We start from the raw sequence: 14754 nt of genomic DNA, 5'->3' as shown, positions 1-14754 counted from the left end.
TAATTTTGAAATAACTTTAAAAGGATTACATAGTGGTTTTGGGATGTGGGTATATGAAATGATTTTACCTAATTAAGAAATAAAATATTATTACTAATGGACTGGTCTAATGACTAACACCAGTGGGCTTTGACAAACGTAGGCCTGATGGGCCTTGGATTATGTTGAAGGGGAATAATAAGGAATAAGAATCATGTCTCAAAACCCATCTCTCTCTCTCATCGGATACTCCATACTCCAACTTGACATTAGATCTCTATTTGATCTTACGGTATCTCCAACTTTAAACCCTAACGTGTCCCTCTCCCTCATCAGACCCTCCATTCCTGCCTCCGACTTCCGATCTCCGGTCCCCACTTCCATCGTCGGCGAAGGTACTCCACATTTATTTATTGGTGGTGTTTGTTCCACGCGTGGTGCTCATAGATCTAAAGCCACGGACGATGCACGGTCTTAGATCTGGAGTACGGACAAATCTTCACAGTCGGGTGCGGGTAATAATTGGGCGAAAGGACATTACTGAAGGCGGTAAGTATACAAATTTATACATAAAGTTATTTATTAGAATAAAATGTTATTCAGTTTTAATTGGGAGAAAGGACATTACATAAACTTATATAATTGATTTTACTACAGGTTTGTAATATTGTTTGGAAAATTTGGACTGGTATTAGGCTACTGAAACAGGAAGTGGACCGATATATAGGATTATGGGTTACAAACGGGTGTAAAATCTTACAGGAATATTAGTAAGTATTTTTTTTCAATCCTTTTACATGTATTGCACATCCTTGACATCATTCGTTACTCGTTAGGCATAATAATGTTGTGGGGTTAGGAGGACCGGCTTTGCAAAGTTTTAATGTGTGCATTGTAAAATGTTTTACTGCTTGTTAAATGCTAAGTGTTTACTTGTATGCATAGCCTAGCATTAAGAACAATTAAAGTAAAAATAACATACCAATTAATGAGTTATGGTTCTGGATAAGTCAATTTATACAAAAACACTAAACGAAAATGCAATAAAAGGATAACAAACACTTTTTACTACATAAACATGTGTAATGCAGGATAAAACTTTTTATGTGCATAGTGAATTGAAACATATAAATAAGTAAATCGTAGGTAGCACTTAAGAACATATAAACTACATAGTAACTTACCTTTAAAGAAAGTACTTGATTTGCAGGATAGGGTGAACGTACAAAATAAGCGTAGAATTATTTTGAAGTAAACTGTAAATACAAATGCAACAGAGTAAATTATATATGAATAAGTGACCAAAATTTATTGGAACTAAATAAGTTATTAGGAAGCATCCTTTTTTAATGGGACGTGGGAAATAAATAATTTGGCGGACAAGTTTGAGTTTTTTAGTTATTTGATTAATTATAACATTTAAATTTGGTTTTTTGAATAATTTAAGTCAAATCAGAAGGCAAATTAATTGCCGGTTATAGTAGCTAAATATATAAAAAAAAATTGGGACTTTTGATGCCCAATACAATTTAAATTAATTAACGTTTCTAATATTAACTAAAGTAGCGTAAGTTGCGCACGCGTGTGTGTGTATATATATATTTAGAGAGAGAGATAAATCCAGTGGGTCTACATATTGATAACTACTTTTTTTATTCACTCTACAAAATAACATACATTGGTTTAATTAGTATCATGTATGTGAGTGGATGAGTGTGTCCAAAATTAAAGGCCATTTAGTGACTTTAATGTAAAGGTTGTTATTGTTTAATTTTTCTCTTTCGTTTGCTTGAATCGATATAATCTCAACACCGTCTCTATTTTTCTAAAATGATATATTATGTGCATTTAAGAAGTTAATTAAAACTAACAAAACCTCAATAGCATTTATAAAAAATATATGGATAATGATGAAACTTACTTGGGCACAATTAGAGTTGATTTTCATCCGCTGGTCGTCACTTTATGGGCAAATGCTCTTAACCATCCTACATATTAAAACGTATAAAAATTATAAATTGTCTGTTTAAAATAAATTAATATCATCATTGTCACCCCAATTAACATTCATCCAATCATCAATTTCCAATTCATCATCTTCCCAATCATTGTCAGAAGAACTGGAGGTGTTGATAAATTCGTCCCATTTCCAGTTTTGAATGGTAATTGCTCTTTTGCTGAATCGGTTAAGCTTAAAAAAGTAAAACAAAAAAGAAGTCAATAACTCTCGTATTCTTGCATAAATGTTTTGTATTTATAAACTGTAGATAGATAATTTATTTAAAACAATGTGAAGTATCAAGTATACCATTTCGGAGTTGTGTGGGCCGGGAACAACTATGTGAACAATATTTTCAGGAAACTGCACATTGAAAAAATTATTATATGCTAACAATAAACTACAAATAACTATTGTAAAATAATGAATTTAACTTTACTTGCAGGTCAGGCGTTTCGCCATATTGTGCCTCTTCGACTACAGCTGATGACTACACAAAGAAGTACATGGATTAGAAAGTATGGTACGTGTTAATCGCAGATTAAAATGGATTACAAAGTACCCTGTCTGATCTGAACTGGTCGCTGTTGAGTATTTCAGTACTGTTTCGAAGCTTCTGCACTTTACTTAAATTTAGTAATTACAAAAAAGATAATGGCCAATTGAAATCAGTACCATTTTGAAGCTTCTGCAGTTTACTTAAAGTTAGTATTTACAAAAATCAATGGCCATATGAAATTAATGTGCTAACCTGCTTCATTTGCATGTTACCGTTTCCAACAGGCTGGTCTTCGTGCATAACTGGTGGCTTTTGTGGTGACTGGTCCATACTTGATTATTTCAGACAAAACATGAGAAATGAGGAACACTGCTTCTCATTATATAGAAGACAGGTAAAATGCAGCAACCGCTACCCGTTATTTTAGGAATTAGGTGGTTACATCCACAACTCCTCATTAATCGTGGCTGTATGTTATTTTTAAAAAACTATAAACTTTTTTGCAACTAATTTCATCGTGGGTGTTTGTTATTTTAAAAAAAACAGTAACCTTTTTTGTAGGTAAAACTGCTCAAGTGGGTGCGAAAGTTTTGCTAAAAAGCTGGAATATTGGCAGGAATTGTAAGACCCTAATACGTATTTGACTAAAAGTCGCAGCGGAAGTTCAAGCCATAAACTTTCTTTCATTATAAACACCTTAACTTATTTAAAAATTAACTTTAACATAACTCTTTCACATAAATCCATCAATCGACTTATTTACTAAGTAAAAACATAGCTTATGTTTACTACATTATATACATCAACGTTCCCGTACAATCTCACTAGTGACTCGATCCTCGATCTCTGTTCCTTGATGATCCTCATGACTCGTACTACCTGCGCTCACCACATTAAATTCATAACATTAGTACGCATTATAAACATACAAGATTTATTCACGTTTACTTCTTGTTCCGTTAATTCTTTACATCCCAGCTTTCCATCTGATCGTACATTCCGTGGTGAGACTTTCTCATTGTACCTGCGTTACACTTCGTTCACAAGGCACACTATTATTATCGTCAATACTCAATTTCATTGAATACATGCGTATATACTTTCATACATACTTACATATGTGCATCCGTTCACACATAACTACTTACAAACCTACGTACCTACATTCATACGTACGTTCCTACATACGTGCATACCTACATACATACATACATACATTCATTCATACATACCACTTATATTCACACATACATACATACATACATACCTTCATACGTATCTACTTAAGGAAATTCTTAACTTAGAATCCCACATTTAGGTACCATATTACTACATATTCTTTAGGATCCCACCTTTGGGTACCATATTACTACATATTCTTTAGGATCCCACCTTTGGGTACCATATTACTACATATTCTTTAGGATCCCACCTTTGGGTACCATATTACTACATATTCTTTAGGATCGCACCTTTGGGTACCATATTACTACATATTCTTTAGGATCCCACCTTTGGGTACCATATTACTACATATTCTTTAGGATCCCACCTTTGGGTACCATATTACTACATATTCTTTAGGATCCCACCTTTGGGTACCATATTACTACATATTCTTTAGGATCCCACCTTTGGGTACCATATTACTACATATTCTTTAGGATCCCACCTTTGGGTACCATATTACTACATATTCTTTAGGATCCCACCTTTGGGTACCATATTACTACATATTCTTTAGGATCCCACCTTTGGGTACCATATTACTACATATTCTTTAGGATCCCACCTTTGGGTACCATATTACTACATATTCTTTAGGATCCCACCTTTGGGTACCATATTACTACATATTCTTTAGGATCCCACCTTTGGGTACCCCTACCCGTCGGCGACGCCCTCTAGTTTTTGCAGTTTTCTGCAGGTTCGTTTCGTCGTCCGTACGCACTAAAACGCACGTAACTTTTGAACCGTTTACCCGTTTGACCTCCCGTTTCTTCCTACATGCTTGTAAATTCACATTCTATCATATGAACTTAAAATCTTACCTCCGGATTACGGAAATCCTTAACTTACATACATTCGACTTAACTATTTTCTAACTATTTGACCCGTTAAGGGTATTCGCGCATTAATTGGTCTATGACTGACCAAACCATCATCCCCACTTCCATACTTGTCCAAAACATTACTCTAATCGAATAACTTGCTTCTAAACCACTTTTAAGTTCGTTTACCCCAAAATACCCATCATGGGCATTTTGGTCAACCTTAAACCCATCATTTACGACGAAAGACTTTAACACATATTTGACCTCAAACATCATATTTAATTCATTACAACACTTTATTACTTACTTGTACTACGAAGTGATTACGGAAATCACTTACCTTGTGCATCTGGGTTCGTATCCGATTCCTTGCCTCCTCTTGACCCGTTAGCCTTTCATGCTTGAGTCCGTCTTGACATGACTCCTATACTTTCATGTCACCAAATTACATTTTCATTAGCATACATCATTGTACATGCTAATGATCATATCAACCGCATATTTCACATTTGACTTCCTTTAGTCACAACTAACAAGCATGAGACATATAATCAATTTCATATCCTTTCAAATTAACGTAATTCATCATGTCATCTCAAATAATGCGTATTAACATAACACGTACCATACGACTTCCTATGAACCTACCTGTACGACAACAATTCAAGTCATGCTTCTTATGTGTAGACGCATAATTGACTTCCAGAAGTCAACGGTTTAACATATAACTTACGACATAACCTCATATTGTATGACATCTACAACTACATGATCACTTACTTGTATACATATACACATATACATACATAATCCATTCCACCCACGCTAGCATTCTCATATTTTCACAACTAACGCTTTAGCCCATACTAAGCTAACCCAACATCATTTCAACATAATATCCACACGAACAATATCCAAACACACTTCTCATGTTAGTTTACTATCAAATACATCATTTTCACATCCCACATATATTCATCTTTTACTTACATACAATTTCCTCTATTAAGCTCACCTAGGCATTTCATCAAACACTTGGTGTGCGTACCACTAGCTATGCACAATGTACAACTAATTTATGCATGATCCTCCAAGTTCATACATAATTCATCAATTTCTTCCTTCTAATCAACATGAATCATACATGCATAAACATCAAACATACTAGTATCACATTTCTTTCAATTCCCCTCATAAGAATCCATCTTACAAATCAAAATACATCAATTTTAAGCAAGAATTTAGACATAGATGATTTATCCATGTCATCATCTTCACCATAACAAACGGGTTTCACATCTAAACTTCAAATTAACACAAACCTTACATAACCCATGTTCTATATGATGTTTCTAACCCTTATACATGATCAATTTCATATTATCTCACGGATTAGAGCATAACCCACTTCACCCATGATCACAAATCTTAGATTTAAGACATACCTTATGATCCCCTAGTGTTGGTGATCATTAATCCATGCTCGGTTATGAGTTTAAGCATCATTTAGCCTTCCAATTTGATGAAAATGATGAAGTTAGGGTTCTTGACTCCATGGGAGTCTCCTGCTCGATCAAGAACACACGCAAAGTGTGTGTTTGTATGTGTGTTTTGTTATTTAGTAACCCAACTTTCATTATATACCATTTAACCCCTCCATGTTTGCCATTAAAACATAATTGGCACAACTTTCATCTTTTAAATAGTTTTTATCATACAATTTACTAGGTTAAATAACCTAGTCATTTATTTCATGATATGTCATATAGGAACATACGACAATTATAAGCATTCGGGTTTTGGGGTGTTACAGGAATTTAGGACTTTAGGAGAGAGGTGCCGAACTGCCAAAAACTGCCCAAATTACGGTTAATTTTGGGAGTTTAAATGGTCAGGATTTAATCTCAGCATAATCGAACGGATGATATTGATTTCAAAGGTAACTTTCACTTAATGGGTTCCATATATATATATAATATATAATGCTCTTAAAGTATGATTTTAGAAAATATGAAATTTTATAACGGATTAAAAGAATATGTTTCAGTCATATTCTTTTATCATTTATAATAATAATTGCAAGCTTATGTTACGTTTTTTATTAACGAAAAAAATTTCGTGTCTTGCAAGCTTATGTTACGATTTATATTAAAGGAAAAAAATGGTCGTCTTTCATAACATTCATAGTGCCTTAGATCATAAGGCGTGGCGTGGAAATCCGGCGTAGAAGTCAGTCTACGTCAAGCTAACCACCTCGTGTCCGGCGTGGAGCACACTGTTGGGGCTTAAGGATCTCCGTCGGGGTGTGGATAAATGTGTGGGTGAGGCGGCGTCGTTTCATTGATGGGTGGATTTTGATCGGTTAATGTTTATTTTTTTTAATATAAAAATGCCACTTTCCACGCCCCGTTCTACACCTCCCGTTTTTGCACCACGCCCCATTTCTGATGCGTGCTTATGTGTCGTCCACGTGTCGCATAACGCCCAATTTTTAAACCCATTCACAACATATAGTTTTATAAATAAATAATTTAAATTTTCAAGCCCTTAAGTGTTCTAAGGCCACATGGTGTGGGCGTGGAAACACGGCGTTGTTGTCAGTCCATGCCCACAAAACCACCCCGTGCCCCGCGTTGTGAATGGCGTTGTGTTTGGGGCTTGAGGATTTCCACCGGCGTGGGAGCATATATCCGGGTGAGGTGGATGCTCTTTATTGGTGGGTATAGTTTACGTTTGTTTTGATTGGTTGATGTTTATTTTGTTTTTAATTTTTTTTCTTCCACACCACTTTCTCACCCAGTGCTTTTTTTTTTCCATGCCACCATGCTGATGTGGTTATCGGATTTGGGTTAAGTATATTCGTTTTTTAACCATATGCGAAAGGGCTAAATAAATATTACAAGGTTGTATGTATATTTACGATCGATCATGAACTTTAGGGCTGCATTTTTTCTGGTATTAAAATTAAACACACAGTTACATACAACTTTATTAATTTTCATTAAAAACCCATTTGTTTACTTTGAAATTCAAATTAGAAACCATGTGAATTATAAAGCAGTCAACAATCTTAGAATTAAACTTATAAACCCATTTTCCAAATCTTATTCTTATATGAAAATTCTAAAACTATTTAACAATGTGATCCACAAACCCTTTAATAACCCCATGTTTACTATTACAACTAAGTTAGCTTAAAATTATGACCTTAATTCAATCTTTATTATGATCAATATGGAAACACATACTTCTTGGTGGGTAGTGATAAACTTTTAGGAAAAAAAAACGGGGTTTTATTTTAGAAATATAGATTGGGTTATTGTCATCCGGGTTAATCCGTGCCTTTCGGTACATAGCCTATACGAATCAAGGAAGAGTTTATAGTGAAGCTGATTATCCGAGTAGGGATGATAACTATATCCGTAAGGGAAGACGGTCTCAAAGGATAATCGGTGTGTAGGAGCAGCGGAAGGAGAGAGAAGGAGAGAGAATCGGAAGAGAAATGGGAAGCGATGTGGTGCCAACTGCCTTCAAGTCTCTCTCTAACTCACTTTTTGGGATGTTTGTGAAAATTCAAAAATCCCGCTCAAGATGTCAGGAATATTTTAATTTAAAGAAATCCCGCTCAAGATTTCATGAATGTTTTGATTCAAAAGCATTTTCAACATCTTAAGCTTCAAATACTTGTACCATGTAGTTTCAAGACTTATACATGTTGAAAAAGTGCCAAATGACTATTTGCTTAGATTATACAGTATAGATAATAATTAACAAAATTTTTACAGCCATCCGTACTTACACGCTACTTTATGTCTTCTGGAAGTTGGAACAAAATTTCCCATTAAACCCTCACTATCTCGGTGCCTTCAATCCTCCTCCAACTACCTATCTGCCACCTCCATCAATCCTCATCATCCCCAGCTTCAATTACTCCCCCATCTACCATACCAGCTTCAATTAATCACCCCAATCTCTGCCGATCTGCCACACTGAAGAAGACGACGTACAACTGGGTTGACGCTCCATTCTCCCGTAAAACCCTAAAGATCAGCATCATCATCTGCAAAAGGTAATAATGCTCGTTGCTGCTGTTGCTGTTTCTAGTTGGTTACTTCAACTTCTTTTGCTGCCAGATTGTTAGTTTCATATGCTTTTTTTGGTGTTTATGATCTGATCATATACCTAATTGTATATCTACTGTTATACGAGCAGATAATCTAGTATTACTTTAATATGCTGTAGATTTGTGGTATATAGTTTGAATTTCATATTTTCATAGGTGAAATGCTTTTTTTTTATTTATATATATATATATATATATATTTGCATATGCACTTTATAAGATGTAACCTAGGGGAACTGGGAAGTTGTTTGGAGTTCTTGGGTCAAGCTTGAAATATATCTGTTTTTGTATGTTGTTAATCGGATAGAAAAGTCACCTTAGGTTAGCACCGTTTTTTCAAAAAAAAAAAAAAAAAAAAAAAAAAAAAACCATTTTTGCGCCTAGCTACCACCAGGCGTTATAGATGCCCCTCGCTGCGCCCGAGCGCCTAGGCGCGTGCTTTTTGCACTTTTGACAACATAGGTGATTCCTATAGTTGCTGTAAAGTAGAAACAAATAGCTGCTGCATACTGCTTATATTGTGCCGGTTGGTGAATTTGGAAATGTAAATTATGAGACTCTATAGGCTTTCTACCAACTTATATGCCTTGTTGGTGAGTATATGGTGGATTGGTGTCTAGAGAGAAAAAAATTATATGAGCTAAACCAAACACTTTTTAAAGGGATGTCCTTTTTGGTCATTTTACATGAATAAGCTAAACCAAACACTTTTTTAGAAATTACTTTTCGAAAAGTCATAAGTTAATAAGTCCTTTTGAACTAAAATAAGCTAACCCAGACACACCCTTTGTTCTCTGCCCAGACAGAAAAACTTGGATCTCCATGTGGTTCCTCCACCGTTAAGAGACAGCTGCAACACCGAAGGTAAACCACTGACTTTGTTTTTACTTTTTACTTAATCGTAAGTGAATAAATGAGTATCAAAGTTTTGAGTTCAAATTGCAGAATTTGTTTAAAAAAAAAAACAAAATTTAAAGTAAACAAATTTAACCTGTCTATTTTGAAAAACATTCAAACAAGTTCTCTATCATATTAAATTAAAGTTTCAAAACAATACAACTCATGAAATTTACTGTTCCTTTTTTGGATTCTCACCTTGAACACTTGACCTTAATATTTATTTAGACATTAGCCACAAAATTTAGGAAGTTTCTATATTAATATCTATTTTGACTTTTATATACAAGTCTCAAATTATTTTAAACATTTTTTCACTTTAAATCAGAATTTACCAACTATCAGAGGATATAAATATAAAGTATACTTAAATAATGTAAACAGGTTTCAAAGTTTACACGTTGTCTAAATCGTTTGTCGTTAAACAAACGAATGTGAAAAAGGTTCACTAATCTCTAATTTTGCAAATACATTGACCAGTAAGGTGGTGCTAGAGTTCATTGAAGATATAACTCTAGTGAGCATATTTTTTATTTAATATAAAATGTATTAGTTTAAAACTAAAAGACCAATTATGGTATCATGACACAAATTAAAATTTAAATAATTATAATTTATTACATATTCGTATTATTCATTTATGTATTATTATTCAACGATAACCGAATACATACATATATATATATATATATAGGGTAAGGTTCATGCGAGAACCACCTTTATTGCGAGAACCGCGAGAACCAATGTGAACCCCCAAGCTAAATGAAAATGGTTTTTTAACCCTTGATTTTGAAATTTCTCAATAATTTCAGCATGCAGATAACTATAACTGAGATTACATTCTCCATAATACAAGGGATACATACGACTGGAGATGAGGAATATGGAAAGTTTTACAAACCATATGCTACTTCAATTGTACAATTTCTAAAGATAGCAATATGTGCTACGAGTGGCCTAGACTACTTTCATAATAAGAGGTAAACACATGTTGGTCATTGCATTTCAATTGGTTATCAAGACGAGTGTTTAATTCGTTATGGTAATGATCTTTAATATTATGCACACAAACAAATAGTTCTTGGAATCGGGGTTAAAGCTTGTTCTTATACAATGACCAAATTCAACAACCCCCTTTTTCCCTTTAAGAGATGACAATGGTATTTTTTTTTTTTTTTTTTTTTTTGAGGTAGTATGTGAAACCTATGCGTATGGTAATCATAAACTAAAGTCATGTGTTTTTTTGCAGAATGGATTGATACAACCGTCAACCACAACCACGAGTACTTGCTAATGTACGGAGGCAATATACGGGTAAGTTAAAAACCATATCTAATCTAGTTTTACACTCAACGGTTACACGGTCATGGGCTGTTGGTTTTGGATATGGGTCAGTTATAGCTCCAAAATTGCAGCAGAAGAAATTCGATACTATTCTTATTTACTTGGTTTATTAGAATTTAATTAATACGTGAATTGGTAAAGGGTTTGACCGAGTTTACCGAAGGCGCACGTGGTTAGGGGTGTTCTTCAGGGTTTTTTTTTATCAGGTTTTGGGTTTATCGGGTTTTCAAAGGTGGAAAAATAACCCGATAAACGAATCATTCTAGATTCGAGTTTTATGGTTCTCGGGATTATTGGGTCGGGTTTTATTGGGCCGGGTTCTTCGGATTTTGGGTTAAGTATATTCTTTTCTTAACTATATTCGAAAGGGCTAAATAAATATTAAAAGGCTGTATGTATATTTACGATCGATCATGAACTTTAGGGCTGCATTTTTGCTGGTATTAAAATCAAACACAACCATTTGTTTACTTTGAAATTCAAATTAGAAACCATGTGAATTACAAAGCCAGTCAACAATTTTTCCAATCTTATTCTTATATGAAAATTCTAAAACTATTTAACAATGTGATCCACAAACCCTTTGATAACCCCATCGTTTACTGTTACAACTAAGTTAGCTTATAAATATTACCTTAATTCAATCTTTATTATGATCAATATGGAAACACATACTTCTTGGTAGGTAGTGATAAACTTTTAGGAAAAAACGGGGTTTTATTTTAGCAATATGGATCGGGTTATTGTCATCTGGGTTAACCCGAATTCCTGAAAACTAACCCAATTACCGAATTAATTAACTGTCTTGGGGTTCGGGTATATATGTTAACCGGGTTTTACGGGTTCGTAGTTAATCAAGTCAGGTCTTTTTGGGCCGGGTTCGGTGATCGGGTCTCGGTTAAAAAGTATGTGGTAGAAGAGTTGGTCACTACCATGTCTTCAGGAGAAATTATTTAATTTATTGTTTTTCATGTAACCATGTTGCTTTGTACATGCTATTTATAGCGTTTTGCATATTAACCATTTTTCCATTTGAAACAGTAGCTTTCTTTGTTTCTTCCGTATTTAAGAATTGAAGCAGTAACATATTCATGAGTTTGAATGCTTTGTATTGCATTATGGAATACTTTATTATATCTCGTACTTATCCATATTTCATTGTGTAGGGTGCTGTTGGGCCTATGCAACGTATAGAGGCATTAATGCACATAATGAATCCTACACAAGCATTTACTCCTTTAAGCATTCAACAAATAGTTGATTGCTATGATCGTAAACTTGATCATGTCGTTTTGATAGTTGGGTACGGGACGAGAGATGGTGTAGATTACTGGAAAATCCTCAATTCTTGGGGTCCAAATGTGGGTACAAATGGATGTTTCTACTTAGAATCCTACACAAGCTTTTACTCCTTTAAGCATTCAACAAATAGTTGATTGCTATGACATGTATAAAAATGAGTTAGCAGAAGGGGGCAGACCAAAGCGTGTCTTTCGGTACATAGCCTATACTAATCAAGGAAGAGTTTACAGTGAAGCTGATTATCCGATTAGGGATGGTAACTATATCCGTAAGGGGGAATGTGCAACTGAAACGGTTTGTAGAAACTGATTTACGTTTTAGTATAATAAAACTAATAACACTCCTAACTTAATTTTGTTTGCTGGCAGCTATAACCAACGTTTACAATTGACGGATTCGATATGATTGAGGATGACGAGGACTACCTTAAAAAAACCGTACGGAAACTACCTGTGACCGCACATGTCTCCTCTAGTATCTTAGTGAAGACACGTGATCAGGCGGTAAAAAAAGTTTATCAATAATTTGTTTTTAATTGTTGTTTTTTTCTAATTTTCTTTTTCTTTCTTTCAGAATCATATTATCCGTTATGCTGATGTGGACGAGAATCGTAAAATTGATCATGTCGTTTTGATAGTTTTGATAGTTGGGTACGGGGCGAGAGATGGTGTAGATTATTGGAAAATCCTCAATTCTTTGGGTCCAAATGTGGGTACAAATGGATGTTTATCTTAGAAAGGAACACGGACGATCCTAGCGGAACGGTTGGTATTGCCAAGCAATGTTGTTACCCATTAAAGCAAGGTTTCAATTGATTACTTAGTTTGAACCCATGAACGGATGATTTTTGAACTTTTAAACTGATGGTTTTAGACGATGATATAGTGAGGCACTATCTAATTGTTTTTTGGAAGTACATTTAAACGATTAGATGCAACCTTTGTTTGGCCTATCATACGGTTCGTGTCTTTTATATGGTCGGTACACCGGTATGCCTAGTGCACCAAAACCGGGTTGGGAACCAAACCCGGTTACCCGGTTTTAAACCCGAGCGAGACCCGACACAATCTTGCATCTAGTTTAGATAACCCCATTTAAACGTGGCTCGACCCATAAGGTTTTTTTATCGGGTCGGGTTCTTCGGGTTTTCGAAGATGGAAATATAACCCGATAACCGAACCATTCTAAATTTGGGTTTTATGGTTCTCGGGTTTATTGGGTCGGGTTTTATCAGGCTGGGTTCTTCGGATTTCGGGTTAAGTATATTCCTTTTTTAACTATATGCGGAAGGGCTAAATAAATATTACAAGGCTGCATATTTAATAGGTGAAATAATATCCATGCACGGAATGAATCGGCTTAATAGGTATCTCCATAAGCTAAAGCACACAGATACCCCACTCAAAAGATATCCAAAATAAGTTGTTTATTGTGTTTAATACAATACGTTGATCAAGTCGATTATAAATCTTCTCGAAGGATTTGAGATATCATTACCCGACATCACCAGCATAGGCTGAACCTCTAAATGGTGGTGCGGAGCAAATGAAATAAGGGAATTTGTGGTCCCGTTTAACGTTGGATGAATGCCCATTTTAATAAGGATGAATACTCATTTTAATAAGCTCGTCATGGTGGTCATTAGCAACTGTCTCCTTGGAAATTTGGCATCTTGGGTGGATAATGAGCAAGAATACCTTGGAAATAAGCTCCCACTATAGCCCTGCAATAAGGCTTCTTGGTTGAGAGCAAATAATAATGATAAAATACTTGGGTGGATAATCCTTTCTGATGAGGAAGAATACCTGTCTTTTGACATCAATCGACCCACGCAAACAGCAATGAGGAGCGCAAAACCAACAGAACCGGCGACCAAAAAGAAATAACATGCGTTTGCCGACAACCTGATTCAACTCCAATCTACAAAATTAAACAAACTCAGGGAGCATTTTTTATGAACAACATCACTCGAAACACCACCGCAAATTGTATTCCCTAAATGCTTATACCGGCAACAAAAAAGCAACCACAATTATAAACAGAATTTGGTACCTTAAGAATGATTTGTGATGGAAGCCATGGATGGAACTTGGTGGGTTTTGTGTGTGTTTTTTGATTTGAATGAGATCTATACAGGTGAGAGAGAGACCCGTTAAGGAAGCTACATCGATAAAAATCAGTTTGTACATATCAATCCCAAAGTCGCATAAGCCGGACAATTACACCGCGTTGTGCATTTCATCCTACATTGATTCAAACTCATATTATCAAAACAATGAGCAAAAGTCAACAGTTTCACGATGAGATATTGAGTAAATCAAATCCAAATATTAATTGCCATTCGAAATCACCATGACATAAAACATATATTAGCTTTTTATTATTATTATTATTATTATTATTATTATTATTATTATTATTATTATTATTATTATTATAATACAATAAAGCCTTAATAACACGGATTGCAAAAAATGCTTTACCCAGTTAATAATATTAAATGAAAACTTTACATAAATAATGTTAATCCTTCCCATGTCTAGCCCAAAAGCTTAAC

At 34.7% G+C, this 14754-nt stretch overlaps 1 long non-coding RNA gene across 11 annotated transcripts; it reads left to right on the top strand.

The window, feature by feature from the left end:
• Positions 1-214: 214 nt before the first annotated feature.
• LOC110910781 lies at positions 215-13154 on the top strand. 11 transcript variants are annotated; one of them, XR_002576476.2, is made up of 13 exons: positions 221-528; positions 637-749; positions 2424-2501; positions 2762-2871; positions 3039-3098; positions 8317-8600; positions 9457-9518; positions 10364-10531; positions 10630-10711; positions 10801-10865; positions 12062-12491; positions 12566-12700; positions 12771-13154. It is a non-coding gene; the product is annotated as an uncharacterized LOC110910781 (long non-coding RNA). The 11 variants fall into 11 exon arrangements; XR_002576471.2 differs by lacking the exon at positions 10630-10711 and adding an exon at positions 6345-6470 and having other exon boundaries at positions 222-528; positions 8355-8600; XR_004871118.1 differs by lacking the exon at positions 10630-10711 and adding an exon at positions 6345-6470 and having other exon boundaries at positions 222-528.
• Positions 13155-14754: the final 1600 nt, after the last annotated feature.

Source organism: Helianthus annuus, chromosome 2 (assembly GCF_002127325.2).
Source record: "Helianthus annuus cultivar XRQ/B chromosome 2, HanXRQr2.0-SUNRISE, whole genome shotgun sequence".
Classification (NCBI taxonomy): Eukaryota; Viridiplantae; Streptophyta; class Magnoliopsida; order Asterales; family Asteraceae; genus Helianthus; species Helianthus annuus.
The sequence above is the reverse complement of the archived record's forward strand: the minus strand, read 5'-3'. Positions and strand labels throughout refer to the sequence as shown.